The sequence below is a fragment of the Schistocerca piceifrons genome, chromosome 7 (assembly GCF_021461385.2).
Source record: "Schistocerca piceifrons isolate TAMUIC-IGC-003096 chromosome 7, iqSchPice1.1, whole genome shotgun sequence".
Taxonomy (NCBI): Eukaryota; Metazoa; Arthropoda; class Insecta; order Orthoptera; family Acrididae; genus Schistocerca; species Schistocerca piceifrons.
In genome coordinates this window covers 154,333,748-154,352,437 of record NC_060144.1, presented here as the reverse complement: position 1 = coordinate 154,352,437, position 18,690 = coordinate 154,333,748, and the positions used below count along the sequence as shown (strand labels likewise).

Sequence of the window (18,690 nt, the reverse complement as noted above, 5' to 3'; positions counted from 1 at the left end):
TTTTGGTACAGGTTATTTTGTAGTTGTACCGAACTCTGTACTCTTTCAAAACGGCAACACTTCCAATCCATCTAACTCATGTAGTTTTCTGGTCTTTTGTGTCCACAGACAAGTAGTTAACTTACCATTCTTCATTGAAAACGCGACGTTGAACGTCCACTTTCTTTCAAGACACTGAATTATAAACATTATTAAAGTCTTGGAATGGCGCGAAATAAGTGAAAATTACAATAAACAAGAATAGCTAGATACAATAACTTAATACTGAATGCAATAAATTCAATGCACATGGATGCCAGGAGGTCTCCGTGTGTACAACAAAAACGAATATCGGTGTGTGTGAAGATCTCCTAGCATCCAAAAATAATACTGAAATTTAAACTGTATCACGATGTCTCGTGTTACGTACGTTTTATCAAGCAAATTGAAGTGGAGTTATCGGCCTACTGACGTAGTTTGGTGACTTCTGCGTTAAGCAGAACAGTGACTGCGAGAGGTGAGCTGCTAATGCAGTTCTTAAATACGAAAGATAAAGTGACGTGGAAATATGCCGAACTGTCTCTGTTTCTGGCAGCAGTTCACCTAATGTACAGGGTGTAGCTGAATTCACTTTGCAGACTTTGAAGACACGACCCTTACGCCAAAACAAGAAAAAATGTCCTGCAAACATGAGCTCTAAAGTGCATAACTTGAGAGGTATGAGGATTTGTTCATCTTCGATACTGGGAAATAAATCTCTTCTACTGCATGCTCTTTGCTTTCCTTATTTTTGGAAGAGCTAGTACGGATCAAAATAAGAAAAGAAGTGCAATAAACCGGATTTAAAACGCATATGACAAGAGGTATGATCACTTGCTCATCTATGCTGCTTTGAAACATATCTCCTCTATTCAACAAGTGCCCATCGCTCTTAAAGTATCTATTTTAGATCCCATGTTTACTGGACATTTTCCTCTTGTTTGGGTCCATATAACCTCCTCCCAAAATTGGAAAACAAATAGCTTGCAGTAGACGAGATATGCTTCACAGTATGGAAGATGAAGAAGTGCTCATAACTCGTAATGTAGCATTTCGCAGCCCATTTTTAGAGGACATGTTTTCTTCTTTTCGTACCGTATACAAACCTGTACTCAAAGAGTCTGAAATGAATTCAGTTACATCCTGTATAACATTAATGGCCAAAAGTAAAATAAAGATGAACTATTTCAATACAGAAAGGTCTTGTCTAAACTTTTTCCGTGTTCTTTTTAACATTGAAAATTACACCTTTAGGTTACTCATATTAACTGCAATTGTTGTTTTATTCTTTTCGACACATGTTGAGTTTCCTTCTATGCGAACTACGGAAGACTACAAAACGTTTGTCCCCGTACAGGTAACTGGGAGCAGTGTATTATCTGTAAAGAATTAAACTAATATTTGTTGTACAATTTGTTACATGTTTACCAGGATGAGATGCATCGCAAGAATTCATAGCCAGATTCCTACTGACAGCTCATCCTGTCATCCCACATTGCTGTTGTGAAGACATCCTACTTGCCTGATGCCAAAACTGTCCCTCAAAATAATGTATCAAGATCCAACAACGATGCCAGAAGGCAATCTGCATCAGGTTTTTGGGATGGCTATCAAGCATCTACGGATGAATGCCTGGACGAAGACTATGAGGTCCATCCCAACGAAATTCATTTAGATTAATTCCTCGTAACAATTTAAAAAAATAATGTGTTGTCAACTTATTTATAAAAGGGGAAGACACCATACCGATTAATGTATTGAAACAAAACAATTAACAAGACTTAGGCTGTGTACTTGAAATAAATATGTACGAATGCAGAAAGAGATCTGAATTTCCATTTTAAAATAAGCATAATAACATGCAATCATGTATATGTTTGTGCACTGTGCACTGTGCACTCTTATGTATTGCTTCTGAAAAAAATTATTTTAAACGAACAATGTATTAGAAAGAAATTTTCACTCAGAGTGCGTATGGTGACATGTACAGACAAACATTTATGTTCGTGTCTGATGAACTTTATAGCAAAACTACGTGGTAAGGATGAAAAACTGAGACTCTCCACGTATTAGCAGCGTTATGTTTTCAATGTAAACACTTTTTTCCTCATGTCTGCCTCTTAGTTTGTAAGAATTAATGTGTTCTTCTCTTGTTTTTGTCAAATAACTGCTTAGCATCTCAAGAGATTTCGTCAAAAGACTGAATGTTAACAGCAATAGTCAAAGAAATTTCAGATTTAAATCTCAGACTTTTAAAATGCAGAAATGGAGTCAATGTCATTTTTGCATAACAAGTATAAAGAACTTTACAGATAACGAGTTTAGCTTTCTATACTTTAAATTTAAAATCTCTGCCTCTCTAATGCAAAATAGTGTTTCCTAATCGGAGGCTGCACGATACATGATCATTTAAATTTTGTATGGAAGAAAGAAGGTAAATAAAGTATCAAAAAATTAAGAAAACATAAGGAAAAGACACATTATTGAGGAAATACAGGGTGTTCCAGAAGAAACTGTCAGTATTCAAACATACGACAGGAACGATTTTTCGAAGCAAACAATTCTAGTTAACATGGGTTTTAAACTGCATACCTTAAGACCTATGAGCACTATTTCATGTTCGATACTGTGATACAAATCTGTTCTACTGCAAGCTCTTTCCTTTCCATATATTGGAAGCAGATAGTGTGGAGCACAACAAGAAAAAAATTGTCTAGTAAAAATAGGCTCTAAAACCAGTACCTTAAGAGCTATGCGCACTTCTTCAGTAGAAAAGATGTTTCACTGTAGCGAATATGAACAATGCTAACAACTCTTACGGTATGCACTTTACAGCCCATGTTTACTAGACAGTTTTTTTTCTTCTTTTGGTTCGAACTACCACCTCTTAAAATATGGAAGGCAAAGAACTTAAAACAGAAGAGATTTGCTTCACAGCATTGAAAATGAAGAAGGTATGCGTTTAGAGTCATGTTTTCTAGACTTTTTTGCTCTGAATGATTGTTGCTGTCATATTTATAAATACTGACAATGGCTTGTGGGATACTATAGTGGCAAAGACTAGCCAACCGGCAACACACTTTGCCTCGGTTGAGAATTATTTGTTACGTTAACGATCTGTGGTAACGTCGCACTTCACATGACATCCCTGTACGCATTTGGAGGAACTGACAGTCGTTGCGATACCATAATTCGTCCCACAGCAGTCATGGTGAAAACTACATTGCCTAGATAAATAAATCTGCAATCATCTCAATTGCCAGTGTAGGAACGCTGAGCGGTGACGCCTACAACTGAGGTGGTGATGGAGGAATTGCAACAGGAGGGCTAGTGGCCTCGATTGGGCCTAACTGCTCTATTAGGCGGGCCAGTGGGGTCAGTCGCTGCTAGGCAACGACGCGCAGCGCTTCGCTTCGCACAGTCGCCTCCACTGCTTTGGCCCCGCATAAGGGTACGTATAGTTTGTGCTGCCGCACATTCCGATTTTCGCGGCATATCCCGATTTCGAGGAGTATCGCGAACCGCCCCACGTAATCCTTCCACGGGATACCATACGTTCCAACTTTTAGGCACTGCTAACAAAATGGAATGCGTATTCACTTAAAAAATGGTCAAGTACATCAAAGTTCCGAAATGTGTTTCTGAACCCATAGAACAAGAAATCATTTGCCAGGGGGTCGTCGTCAACCGATGAACTGAAGGAATGCCTCATTGCACACCAGAAATTAGTTTTACAACGCGTGGCTTTCGTTTCTGTTTTATTACAGCCACGCCGCTGTATTCTGAACAATGTGTAAGTCTCTGCCCCCACCTCTCGGCCAATGAGTGGTCCCGACTGCTCTTACAACTACTACCTTTTCATTCCACGGCCACGGCGGTGACAGCCTCTCTCGGGCGCCCCCCCCCCCCCCCCCCCCAACTTTGTTAGTTTCGCTCTTTCGCTTTTAGTAAGAAGTAAAATTGGGGAGGCACGTGGCTCTAAATGAGTAAAACACGAACATCCAGTCTGCGGGCGGAGGAAATGCCCGACCCGGGCGGGAATCGAACACGGAAACCCGTATCGAGAGGCAGCAACGCTAAACACTTTTTTTTCTCATTTTGTTTTATATTGCTTGTTGAATTTATTCGGGGCGGACGTCCGATAACACCAGTTCAGGTTCTTCGTTGATCCTTTCACTCAGTTTTTTATTACAGAGGGTAGCCAACCCTTTGCGAGAACACACTGAGCTACCGTGCAGGAGTCACTAAGCCACGAGCTGAGGACGTTCAGTTCATTCGGTCGGTTTAAATACGACTGGTAGGTAATTTATCGACTACGTATTTATTTCGAAACACGATAAATGCAAACACTTTGATGGCTCTGAGCACTATGAGACTTAACTTCTGAGGTCATCAGTCCCCTAGAACTTAGAACTACTTAAACCTAACAAACCTAAGGACATCACACACATCCATGCCCAAGGCAGGATTCGAACCTGCGACCGTAGCGGTCGTGCGGTTCCTGACTGTTGCGCCTACAACCGCTCGGCCACCCTGGCCGGCAACAAACCCTTTCATCAGAGCTCGTTTCGTATATTAATTAATTACAGCAGAAAGTCTAAATATCAGTCAATCTTATTAGTATTCTCATAAATTCAAAGCACACTATTCTTTATTAAGCGTATGTTACTTCGTATTTTATCCAGTAGAGCGCGTTTCTTTTTGCATTAAGGCTTTATTAGTAGGCAATCTAATTAATCACAAATGTCATAAATACAAATGAAAAATCCAATTTCATTTTCTTTCATTTTTTTTTTACTGCTAGACTAAAGTTCATACTTTCTATGAACAGAACAGTACCCACGAGCATGGTACATTTGTACCAGTATATGATGAACACAACAGTAACTTTCAGTTTACTTGTACCAGTCCAGCAGTTTGTTCAATAATATGTTATTAGATCTCTCTTCTACAAAATAAAAAATAAAAATAAAAAAAAACTTCTGACTTTTTACAAATGAGTTAACGTACTAAATATGTGACATTAAGCGATAAATAGTTAAGGAAAGGTTTGAAATTACGTTTCAAGTTCGTTGGCAATTGCTAAGTGCTCTCGTTATCAAACGTCGAATCAGTATAGTATGCGAAATTTGCGCTCCGCTTTAAGCAAACCCTAGTTTTTGTAAGCTTCTCAATATCTCTTGAATTATGTGCAGTACAATGATATAATTTTGCACGTACTTTCTACTATATATGTGGATACTGTCTGCCAAATTTGTTGCGAATGCTGTTAGTAGTAGTAGTATTAGTAGTAGTAGTAGTAGTTGTAGTAGTACACTACTGGCCATTAAAATTGCTTCACCAAGAAGAAATGCATATGATAAACGGGTATTGATTGGACAAATATATTATACTAGAGCTGACATGTGATTATATTTTCACGCAGTTTGGGTGCATAGATCCTGAGAAATCAGTACCCAGAACAACGACCTATGGCCGTAATAACGACCTTGGTACGCCTGGGCATTGAGTCAAACAGAGCTTGGATAGCGTGTACAGGTACAGCTGCCCATGCAGCTTCAACACGATACCACAGTTCATCAAGAGTACTGACTGGCTTATTATGACGAGCCAGTTGCTCGGTCACCATTGACCAGACGTTTTCAATTAGTGAGAGATCTGGAGAATGTGCTGGCCAGGGCAGCAGTCGAACATTATCTGTATCCAGAAAGGCCCGTACAGGACATGCAACAAGCGGTCGTGCATTATCCTGTTGAAATGTAGGGTTTCACAGGGATCGAATGAAGGGTAGAGCCACTGGTTGTAACACATCTGAAATGTAACGTCCACTGTTCAAAGTGCCGTCAATGTGAACAAGAGGTGACCGAGACGTGTAACCAATGGCACCCATACCATCACGCCGGGTGATACGCCAGTATGCGATGACGAATACACGCTTCCAATGTGCGTTCACCGCAATGTCGCCAAACACGGATGTGACCATCATTATGCTGTAAACAGAACCTAGATTCATTCGAAAAAATGACGTTTTGCCATTCGTGCACCCAGGTTCGTCGTTGAGTACACCATCGCAGGCGCTACTGTTTGTGATGCAGCGTCAAGGGTAACCGCAGCTATGGTCTCCGAGCTGATAGTCCAAGCTGCTGCAAACGCCGTCGAACTCTTCGTGCAGATGGTTGTTCTCTTGCAAACGTCCCCATCTGTTGACTCAGGGATCGAGACGTGGCTGCACGATCCGTTACAGCCATGCGGATAAGATGCCTGTCATCTCGACTGCTAGTAATACGAGGCCGTTGGGATCCGACACGGCGTTCCGTATTATCCTCCTGAACCGACCGACTCCATATTCTGCTAACAGTCATTGGATCTCGACCAACGCGAGCAGCAGTGTCGCGAAACGATAAACCGCAATCGCGATAGGCTACAATCCGACCTTTCTCAATGTCGGAAACATAATGGTACGCATTTCTCCTCCTTACACGAGGCATCACAACAACGTTTCACCAGACAACGCCGATCAACTGCTGTTTGTGTATGAGAAATCTGTTGGAAACTTTCCTCATGTCATCACGTTGCAGGTGTCGCCACCGGCGCCAACCTTGTGTGAATGCTCTGAAAAGCTAATCATTTGCATATCACAGCATCTTCTTCCTGTCGGTTAAATTTCGCGTCTGCAGCACGTCGTCTTCGTGGTGTAGCAATTTTAATGGCCGGTAGTGAACTGAAACGTCATGGCCGGTGCTGAGGTCTGACTGCATGAACAGCAAAAATGTAATACGTGGTATATTTTTTTTCCTTTTATCATTTTGCGTGGAGTGTTAAGTTTGTTGCAAGTCGTTAAGCGCTCTCATTCTCAAATTTGGATGAATAAAGTTCGGGTATTTGCACGACGTAAATTATATTGCCGCAAGACGTACACAGTTCCTAACCGTAAAACTTGTCTTACTGCGTTAAAACTGTAACATCTGATAGTACATCTTAAAGAGGAATACTGAAAGCTAAATTTTTGCTGCCCCTGGAAGACATTAGGTAGCGAAACTGAAGCTGGGATTGGGTTAACGTGCCCTAAATTAGCCGCTTAGTAATATATTGTAGTTACATTCCAAGGGACTTATAATTTACATCAGTTTTTTTTGGTGCCTCGGCTTTTATATTCCTGTTGAGCCTGTTTTTTTGAACTACCACTCCCCATTCCCGATTTTCTGCAAAGTGGATCTGGCAAAAATTAGTATAGTCCAGCATTCTCTCCTGGCGCTGACGTCTCACTCAAGAGAACTTCAGAATCGGTGGATTCCTCCGATGGCCGGCGTCGACCGAAGACGATCGATCTTTTCAAAGCAACACGTTAGTATGTGCTCGGCATCAGTGCAGTCGATCTCAATGCCCAACTCTACCGACACCGGACGACGGTCGGCGGAATTTAAATCAGTTTGTTTTCTTCGCCTGAATTGACCGACGGACGTTCCCTCATGCAAACATCAATTGTGAGGAATGTCTAAGTTTAGTGCAAGAAAGAAGGAGTCTGTGGCATCCGGAGGATGAGAAAGATAATAATAGGGATGTGTCTCAGAATTTACGGTCTGAAATCGTTATTTTATTCGAAACCACAATTTTCGAACAACTTAAAAAATTATTGAACGGTACCTTATCTTAGACTAAGCGCGTTGTATGAATGCCCGCCCCTTTCAGGCTCATATTATACTTAATTCAGACTGTCATCTGCAGCACAGGAAAAATCGTTATCAGAAGTTTTAGGTCTAGATTATATCCTCGCAACATTATGTGTTCAAGTGAGAAGGATGACGTGTGTCCATTTTAATGCTTAAAATTTCTGTTGTGGATATTCTTTGTGTTGTCGAAAGTGGGCGTTAGCTGTCTGCGAGTTATTGTTACTGCGTACTGGCGTTTACATGCCAGGAGAGAGGCGATTCTGTTATATGAAGTTGTTTGCAAATGTGGTATGAGTTTCCACTTCTCAGAGCTTTAGGCGTTCACGGTATTATGTTCTGTAATTTATTTTTGTACACTGGACAACACAATGAACGTGTGTCTTCTTCGAAATCCCGTAATTGTCTCCCATTGCGAAGCAGAATTATAAAATTTGGCTCAAAGATACTTAAAACGTACCTCTATAATGGTACAAAAGTGTGGTACCCTCGATGTAACCCTCGGGCTGAGCGACACTTCAAACAGCAAAGCGTCGACACATGCGAAAAACGGTCACAACTCAGAAGTTAACGTCAGGCATAAAGTTGCTTACTGACGTTACGATATCAAATTTCGCCAAAATTATGCCAAACCGCACGGTGGGAAGGCCGCCATGCCCGCTCTTAGCCACATTTCCCTCCTTCTCTTGACACCTCTCCGATGAAAGTCGAAACCACGATGGCCAGAGTTGAAAGCCCGCAGTTCGCCTATGGGTGCCTCACCGAAAACATTTTAGTATCGCCGCTCAGAAGCAACGCAAAAAACCCAGAAGACTGCATGAAGGGGATCAAGAAACCCACATCTTCTGTTTGGGCGTTGATTCGCACACATTTTGCAGTGTAAAACGAGAGTTCACTGTGCGGTGAGTAACGGGACTATATTCTTGACAACGTTGTCCCTGCTGAAACTCCCCAGATGACTGATAGCTTCTCAAAGAAAAGCGGGAGGTTGCAACCACACTGAACGTAATCTGACGCCTTTGGAGTGTAGCACTGCCGCAGTTATTCCCCAGTTATACAGGATGGAACCACTAGGGACTGTTCAAAAGTAATCGACGAAATTGGAAAGTGATCCAGAACAGTAAAGGTTGTTCATGCTTTTTCAGCCCTCCTGTTTCACACCCTCCTGTGGCGTGATCACGAGAGGGTACAACATTGACACATTCATGAATAAAAGCGCTAAGGCTCTCTCCACTAATGCTCTAGCGCCTGCTTGTAGGCATCGGAATCGGGAGTTGAAGGGGTTGCCTACCGTCAGGCGCTAGAGCTGAATTTCAGCGCCAATCAGCTGAATGGGTATATTTTTGATGTGCTCAACAATTTGCAGGGGAGGTACCAGGCATGTTGCCGAACTCGACGTCTAAGAGAGACCCTTTGTTCTTTTATTCACGCATTTGTCAATGTTACACTCTCTCATGATGACGCAACAAGAAGGTGTGAAAAGGAGGGCTGAAAAACGAAAAATCCCCTTTGCTACTTTGGATCACTTTCAAATTTCGTCGAACGCTTTTGAATGGTCCATGGTGGTTCCACCTTGTATACCAGTGGGAAAACTGTGGTCGTGCTACACTCCAAAGGGCTCGGATTACGTTCGTGGCGCTTGGCGCCCCACGATGCTCTCAGAGAGAGATTGAATCTCTCGTGGATTGTCACCAGTGTCGAACGTTCTCAAGAACATCGTCCTGTTGTTTACCGCACTGTGAACTGTCGGTTTTAGCTGTCAGATGTGAGAGAGTGAACCCCAAGAGAAGGGGTGGTTTCTTTGACGCCCTTTACGCCATCTCTTGAGGCCTTTTCGTGTCGATTCCCAGCGGCGCTGCATCTGAAATGTTTTCCTCGGCCCTCATAAGTGAACTGCGGGATTTCAACGCTCGCGTCTCAGTTCTGGCCTTATTCGCAGAGACATCATGAGCAGTCGTCATGTGGTTAAGAGAGAGTGTGACGACGCCCCCGTGGCGCGGCTCGTCCACAGTGGCTTTGGACAAAATTCTGGTGAAATTTGGTGCCAATGTGACATCATTAACCCACCTTTCATTTCACATGAACTCCTGATCTCTGGTCTTTTTTCACATAGGTTGATACGTTGCTGTTTGATACGTCCTCGGGCACGAGAGTGTCGTCTCAAGGTGCCACACTTTTGCGTCAGTTTAGAGAAATGTTGTAGGCACCTTCGGGCAAAATTTCAAAAGTCTGCCTCGCAATATGGGGCAGTTTCGGGTATTCAAAACACGTTTTAACTGTGATGTGAGGTGTACTTCACAGGTATCATGAAAGACAGTCACGAAAGTTAATAGATAAATGTCTTATTCGCTGAAGTTATTTGGAGTTGTCTTTGTTATCTTGTTTTTCAGTGTCGTCATATAACACTACCGGCTACTGCTATAGTAGTAGTTCACCGAAAATGCTACTTGTATGAAAGTAATTTAGTTTTGACCGTGAACGTATGCTGTTCGTTAAGATATCAAACTATACTTCCATACACAAAATATTACGATTTGGTAGGGAGCAGTAGTCGAAATAGTGAGAATCGAACTTATAAAGTAAACTGTAATTAAAGGAAAGAAAAACGGTCGCCAACCTAATACAGAAAAGTGTTACCAAGATGTTATACTGTCCATTATTAAAAGTTATTATTCCGTATCACTTTGCTTGATACTGAACTGTTTTACAAATAGGACATAATCTAGGAAGTATTACATCAGCAATTTCTCATGAGCTACACAGATGTAGACTTAAAACGTTTTGGCCAGAAACTGACCCTCATTAACGCTCACTGTCTAAATTCAAAATAAGAAGGCTACCGTAAATCACTTGATATCAGTTATTGTGATGATGGCTCAATGGAGACCCAGAAACTATTTTATCACTTGACTGAACTGAGACCTGAACACGACTAGTAAAACACAGTGTGAAAACAATTTTAAACATAAATACGAGAATATAAACAGTTTTACAGATCCGTGTAGCAATGTTTATTATGTTGGGCCTTAAACTGCAATGGCCAATAAGAACTTAATATAATCACTGTTTTGTTCAATTATTTTGAATACTGAACTTAACTTTTGGCAAGAATGAAAATTAAACAACGTAATTAGTTCTTTTACTTGACTTTAGGCTTTTGCAAAACTTGATCTATGCCTCTAAGCCAGTTTACGTGACGTATTTCAGAAATAACACTTAAGAAAACTACTACTTCACAAAAGTCAACGAGGACCATTAAAGCAATAAATACTTCTCTGTTCAAAGAAAGAGGATAGTCGGATATACTGCCTCACTAGGAAAACTGCCCTGTCTAAATAACACGACAAAGGAGTAATCCAAGGTCTTCGACACTAAGTTTAACTAAAAACAATTAATATTTGCAAATAAAGCGAATAATCGTTCCTTGCAAGTAAATATTAGGGTGGTTCATAAGTTCATAGTTTTTTACCGTAAGTTTAAGGAACAGAACAGGTACACAAAACAGAGACTTCAGTCATCAATAATATATTCTCCTTCACTATTTACAACTGTCTGCAAACCCTTGGGCAACTTTTCGATTCCGAAACTGTATAAACCATGTGGTCTTGAAGCAGAGAACTCTTCGGGCCGTCTTCGGAGCGCATTTCCATCCGGTGAGGAACTTCCTTGAAGGTTATTCGATAGAGAGCGGAGAAGGTGGAAATCTGAGAGCGCAAGATCAGGTCATGAAGGTGGGTGCGGAATGACTTCCCAACCCACCTCCTGTCTAGAGTTCTTTGTCAGTCTAGCAAAATGCGGGCGCGCGTTATGGCGGAGAAGCGTCACTTCACGCAGTCTTCCTTGTCGTTGTTCTTGGACTGCGTATGCGTCTCATCTGCTGACAATAAATGTAACGTTAGCTACACCTTGGGGAAGCAATTTGTAATATACCACACAGTCGCTAATCCACCAGATGCAGAACTTTATCTTTTGTGGTTGCGTACAGGTCTTTGTACTGGGAGTTGCTGCTTTGTTTGGGCTCAACCATTCCTTTTTTTTCTTTATGTTAACATAAAGACATCATTTCTCGTCACCATTAACGATACAGGATAGAAATGGCCGTGTTGTTCGCGAGCCAAATGATGACGAAAGAACCAGGTGATTTTCATGTTTTTGGCTTAGAGCGTGCGGTACCCATACACATGATTTTAAACCTTCCCCATTGCATGCAAATGTTGCACAACTGTGGAATGAACAAAATGCATCAAATATGCCAGTTCTCCAGTACACTGACGTGGATCATTGTGGATTAATACGCGTAAACGATCTTCATCAAACCCCGAAGATCTTTTTTCTTGGAACTCTTACATTTGGTCCGTGTTTGCATAGAAAAACAGTAATATCAGAAATTGAGTCCGCCTTGATGCAAAACACCTTGTTATTCTTTTATTTCTTTATCATCCCAAACTAATTTCGGTGACAAATATCACCATCATCAGTGGGGTTTTTTAATCTAGAACATGCAGAAAATTGCATGGTTATACAAACACAGTAAAACACTAACATTCGAGCCTTCAATCCAGGCCTAACAAGAGAACTAGTGACAGAGGAAATGAAGCAAATCATCAGAAAGAACAAACCATCCATAAACACAAATAAAATAAAAACATCTGATGAGAAAACCATAAACAGCCAACACAGAAAACTAAAACAACACAATGCTCTCATCACCAAGGCAGACATAGGAAATGTTCTAGTCTTAATAACAGAGGCAGAATACATTGAGAAAACAGAAAAATTTCTGGCAGAGAATGAAGTAAGCAAGTTAATCAGTGACCCAACACAAAGATACGAACGAAATGTAAAGACTCTCTCAAAAAACATCACACACCCCATGACACAGAACCAGACAAAAAGGATGACACAAAAGAACCCTGAAGCTCCACTCCTAACAAGCCTGCCAAAAGTCCACAGACCCCTCATCCCAGTCAGGCCAGTGGTCGACTTCAGAAAAGCCACATCTTACTTACTAGGGAGACACACGCACACATTCCTACAGAAGACATACACATACACAAACAAGAGAAGCCTCAAAAACACAGGAGACATAATAGAGAAAATTAGGCATGTCAACATCCCCCCCAACAGCAAAACTGGTATCTTTTGACATAACATCCATGTACGCAAGCGTATGAAACTATAAACATTATAGAAAAACAGCTAAAATGCAAGAAATTCCCAGATGTACAAATAAAATGAAATCTCATCCATTCTTAGGCTAATCACAGAACAATATTACTTCACTTTCAACAACAACTTCTATTTGCAGCAAGGGGGGCTTCCCATGGGGTCCCCCATCAGTGGAACCTTAGCCAACATTTTCTTGGACCATATAGAGAACACAATATTCAATAACATTGTAAAACAGGGAGAGTACAAAATAATATACCGGTACCAATATGTGGATGACATAATCTATCTCGTAGTTGAAACACATAACAAGACAGAAGAGCTACACAGCAACATCAACACAGTACACCCACAAATACACTTCACAATGGAAATAGAAAACAACAAGAAACTAAATTTCTTGTATCTTACAATCACAAGAAACAACCTGAAACATGAATTCTCCATCTACAGAAAACCCACATCCACAAGCACTGTTATCCACAGCTCATACAATCACCCGACAGTGCATAAATATGCCAGTTTCACACACATGCTCCACAGGATAAACAGAACACCTCTTAAACCAGACAACTACACACAGGAACTAAACATAATCAAATAAATTGCTGTTGAAAACGACTGCGAAATAGACATCATAAACAAGCTCAACAACAAGGTAAAACGGAAACACGCAGTACACACAGACAACAGAGTAGACTACACCACTTCAGAGAAAAGAGGGAGATGGTACACACTAACATACAATAACATAATATCAGAATAGGAAACATCTTGAAAAAACAAGGGATCCCAATAATATTCAGAACAAACAATACAGTTCAGAAAAGACTAAGGCCAGTCAGAAAAACCTCAGACAAATTCAGCAACGCGGAAATATATCTACTCACTTGCAACTCCTGTCAGACCCAATACGTAGCACAAACAAGCAGAAATTTCCGAACGAGGTACACAGAGCACATGAGAGCTTTAAAAAGTGACAGCACAGATTCAGCTTTTGCAGAACATCTAATGAACAAAAACCACAACCCCACTAATATAGAAAACGATCTACACATTCTGAGAAACAGCAACAGTCTATACCGACAACTAACAATAGAAGAAAATTACTACATACAAAAGGCTATAGTCGAAGGGGAAAATGTAATAAATGACAATACAACACTTTGCAGCAACACACTCTTTACCGCTCTGAGAGAACTGACCAAGGTCACAGAACAGAAAGCACACACACGCAAAAGAACCACTTCCCCATCACGCACAGAGACATAAATAAAGAACAGAAGTCGTCGTAATTCGCGCTACTGTTTTCATAGCCTTTCTCGCCACATGCGATACACCTTTCACGACACACGCGAACAGCAGGATAAAGTTCTGGATCAGAAACAAAATGCGAATAGCTAAGTAACAGCTCAGTACACACCAAATAACTGGTTTCCACAACACTACCACAACCTCAGGTATATTGGTGACATACGAAGTACACCTTTTAGCATTTTGTTTACTAACATCCGCTCACATGGTTGCAGATGACATGATGTTCGGTAAGTAAAAAACGGCAACAGAAAAAAGAGCATAGAAAATATTCTCCAAACAGCGCCAATAATTGCTTAAAACATGCTGTAACACACAATAAATAACTTAATATGAAAGTTTCCGTAGAAAACCATATTTCAAAAGATGAATACTAAAAATGTAATAATGTTTTACTGTGTTTGTATAACCATGTTATTTTCTGCATGTTTTAGATTAAAAATCCCCACTGATGATGGTGATATTTGTCACCGAAACTAGTTTGGGATGATAAAGAAATAAACGAATAACAAGGTGTTTTGCATAAAGGCGGACTCAGTTTCTGATATCACCCGAAAATCTTCCTGAACGTGGAGTGTCACTAGTGTCAAAACGATCCTCCTCAAAACGATAGAACCATTTTCTTGCCGTGTTCCGGTTGGTTGGTTGGTTTATGGGTTTAAGGGACCAGACAGCAACGGCCATCGGTCCCGCCGTGTTCTGCACATTGGCACTATCCCTATAAAAGCCGCAAATGTTTGTGGCTGACTCCGCTGCTGTCACCCTTGTACTGAACTCAAACGGAAGAATATGTCGGAAATGTTCCGATTTCTTCACTTGGGACTCCATTTCCTAGCGTCAACAGCTCCACTCACTATCTCCGAATGACGAAATGACAATATATAAACTCAAATAGCTACAGTGAACTACAAATATAAAATAACACTCGATAAATAAACCTATATAACCGGAATACCAACAAACAAACCAAAAACTCTACGAACTTATGCACCAACCTCTAACAATATTAACACTTCACTTGAGACATAAGTGTTGGCTGTGGCGATCTTCTCTGGCTAAAGTAGGGCAGAAAACTTACTCACGGCTCTTGATCCATAAAGGCCCTGAAAACTGTTTTCTTGGCGCCGAATTTTTGTGATTCAGAGCCAACCAGTAAATCTCACGAATAATTAGTCGTCATATTCCACATCCGAGGCATTATCACATTAACCTTGTTACGTTCCTATCATCATTCAGCTCAGAAAATTTGAACAGTTTGCATGTTAACCATCGGCTGACTGTGCCTCAAACACTGCTTCCGATTCTTCCGCCAAATCCACCTTTTCTATTTCCATCATGCGGCCTACGTAGCATCCCGCCTTCCATTCAGATTTTACATAATCACAAACCTTCGTCACTAGTAAGTGAACTAGTTCTACAAATTCTATTTAAAACAGCAGCAGTTGATCAGAACACAGATTTGGAAAATATATAAACAGATATATTACAATGATACAGACTTACAGGAAATATGAATAAACATTTACATAGATACTCAATCAAAGAACTTGATGAAACAGGTATCACATTAAGCATATGACACAAATAGTTACATGAAAGAGATATAGTCGATCGTGAATGTGTCACAGTCACGAATCGACTATGTAATAAAACGTTTCTCTCCTTACCTCTCGTATGTCTATGACTTGTTTGCTTATTCCAATAACTGAGGAAGTAAGTTGAGCACTCACCACTTTCTTTTAGACATAGATATAGCTCATTCACATGCATTCGTTGTCTTTTCAATACCTAAAACCGCAGTGCAGCTATCGCCTCCATGCACAGTGAAGAGCTTTGGGGACGATGCCTGGCGACCGTTGTCGGTTCGACTGCAACCGCAGCCTTACATTTTCATATGGGCTATACACTGAGGCGACGAAAGTATTGGGATACCCCCCAGTATCGTGTCGGACCTCCTTTTGCGAGGGGTAGTGCAGCAACTCGACGTGGATGGACTCAACAAGTGTTTGAAAGCCCCTGCAGAAATACTGAGCCATGCTACCTCTACACGCGTCCGTAATTGCCGTTGCGAGATTTTGTGTACGAAGGGACCTATCAGTTACGTCCAACATATTCTCGTTGAGATTCTTGTCGGTCATTTTGGGTGGCCAAATCATTCACTCGAATTGTCCAGAATGTTTTTTAAACCAATGGCGAACAAATGTGGCCCCGTGACATGGCGCACTGAGATCCAAAAAAATTTCATCTTTCTTTGGGAATAAGAAGTCCACGAATAGTTGCAAATGATCTCCGAGTAGACGGACATAACCATTTCCGGTCAGTGATCAGTTTAGTTGGACCAAAGGACCCGGTCCATTCCATGTAAACACAACCCACAGCATTATGCAGCCATCAGCAGCTTGCACGGTGCCTTCTTGGCAACTTGGGTAAATAGCTTCGTCGGGTCTGCGGCAAACTCTAAGCCTACCATCAGCTGTTAGCAAAGGCACTCGCGTCGGTCGTCTGCTGCTATAACCCATTAACGACAAATTTCGCTGCATTGTCCTAACGGAAACGTTCCTTTTACGTCACACATTGATTTCTGTGGTTATTTCACGCAGAGTTGCTTGTCTGTTAGCACTGACAACTCTGCGTAAATGCCGCTGCTCTCGGTCGTTAGGTGAAGTCCGTTGGTCACTGCGTCGTCCATGGTGAGAGGTAATGCCTCAAATTTGTTATTCTTGTCACACTCTTGACACTGTGGGCCATTCTGCGTACAAATGACGGGTCCGCCAATGCACTATCCTTCTGTACCTTGTGTACACAGCATTACCGAAATCTGTATGTGTACATATCGCTGTCTCATGACTTTGTCACCACAGTGTCCAGCCACGTTACGATCCTAGTAGTGAATCTCCGGGCTTCGTTCGATAACCGTGGTTATATCTATTCCATAAAGAGTTCCAAACGTCTGTAGAGTAGCCTATAATCGGCCACATTACCGTATATTGCACGCGATTTCCGCTGACGATGAACTGCTCTTTTCCAGAACGCTTCCAGCACGACCATATCTGCCATTCCCCTTTCCTAACACTGATTTTTCATGTTGCACCCATTTCGTATCGCTTCTTAGTGTTAACTCTAAATAATTATGTGGTGTGAAGAGCTCAAAATGTTCACCACTGGTTTTGCAGTCGGACACTGTTGGACCTTCCTTGTTGGCTGGTCACGTCCAATGATGACGTAAGACTTCACTTTGTAAGCCTAACGCCTGTTCACAAATGAATATGAAATGCAGTACATCTAACATAGTCAGGATCAGCCCGACGTCTCGAAGTTTTCGCCGACACTGACTTACTTTACTGGCTATGATGTGCACTCAAAGAACTAAAAATATTTCTGCAGATGAACACTCGTTTTGAATAATAATTCTGCTGAAATCAGAATGCACTTAATAGCTTGTTCTCAGGTCAAATATTCCTTCACGTAAAATATGAGAGCGAGTTTGATAAATGTCTGTGCTATACAAATCGAAGGCAGTTTATAATAATTGTGTGTTGTTCTTTAATTCAATGAGCAGTGGCAACAAAATTAGTTTTGTTCTATGATGGACCAAGTGGATCGCAATTTCACGAAACATGTAAATCTAAACAAAAGGAAACCACATAAAATGTAGTATTCCCATGACAGTATTAAAACACTAGGAAGGAAATGAATTCTATACACTAGTCTCACGGACGAACAATTAAAATGCCAATTAATTCGAAATAAATTCGCTGAAAGCAAATAACTTGGCACTAGATGTATCAGGTATAGATGTGCTACCTTCATTGAAGTGATGAAAGTCCTAGGATACATCCCACTTTCGTGCTGGACCTCCTTTTGACTGGTGTAGTGTAACAGCTCGACCTGACATGGACTCAACAAGTCGTTGGAAGTCCCCTGCAGAGACATTGGGTCATGCTACCTCTACAGCCGTCCATAGCTGTGAAAGTTTTGCTGGTGCAGAATTCTGTGTACGAAATGACCTCTCGATTATGTCCCATAAATGTTCGGTGAGTTGCTAAGTCATTCATTCGAATTTTCCAGAATGATCTTTAAACCAGTCGCAAACATTTGTGGCCCATTGACATAATTCACTGTCAGTCATAAATATTCCATCGTTTTTTGGGACCGTGAAATTCATGAATGGGTGCCAGTCCTCATCAAATAGCCGAACATGACCATTTCCAATTACTTATCAGTTCAGTTGGACCAGAGAATCCAGCCCACACCATTAAGGAGCCACCACTGGCTTTCATAGTGCCTTGTTGACAACTTAGCTCCATGGCTTCTTGGGGTCTGCGCCACACTCGAATCGTACCATCGGCGCTTACCATATCAAATAGGGACTCCTATGACCAGGCCGCGATTTTCCAGTCGTCTAAGGTCCAACTGCTGGCGCTGCAGGCGATGTCATTAGTAAAGGCATTCGCGTCGATCGTTTGCTGCCATAGCCCATTAACGCCAAAATTGCCTGCACTGTCCTACCGGATACGTTAGT

General features: G+C 41.3%; 1 protein-coding gene across 2 annotated transcripts in view; it reads left to right on the top strand.

The window, feature by feature from the left end:
- The first annotated feature begins 3,403 nt into the window (after positions 1–3,403).
- Positions 3,404–18,690, top strand: part of LOC124805132 (cytochrome P450 6j1-like) — a 90,180-nt gene continuing 74,893 nt past the window's right edge. For both annotated transcript variants that reach the window (XM_047265590.1, XM_047265591.1), the window contains exon 1: positions 3,404–3,469. The gene's annotated coding sequence lies outside the window, so the exon portion shown is untranslated. The remainder of the gene's footprint in view (positions 3,470–18,690) is intronic.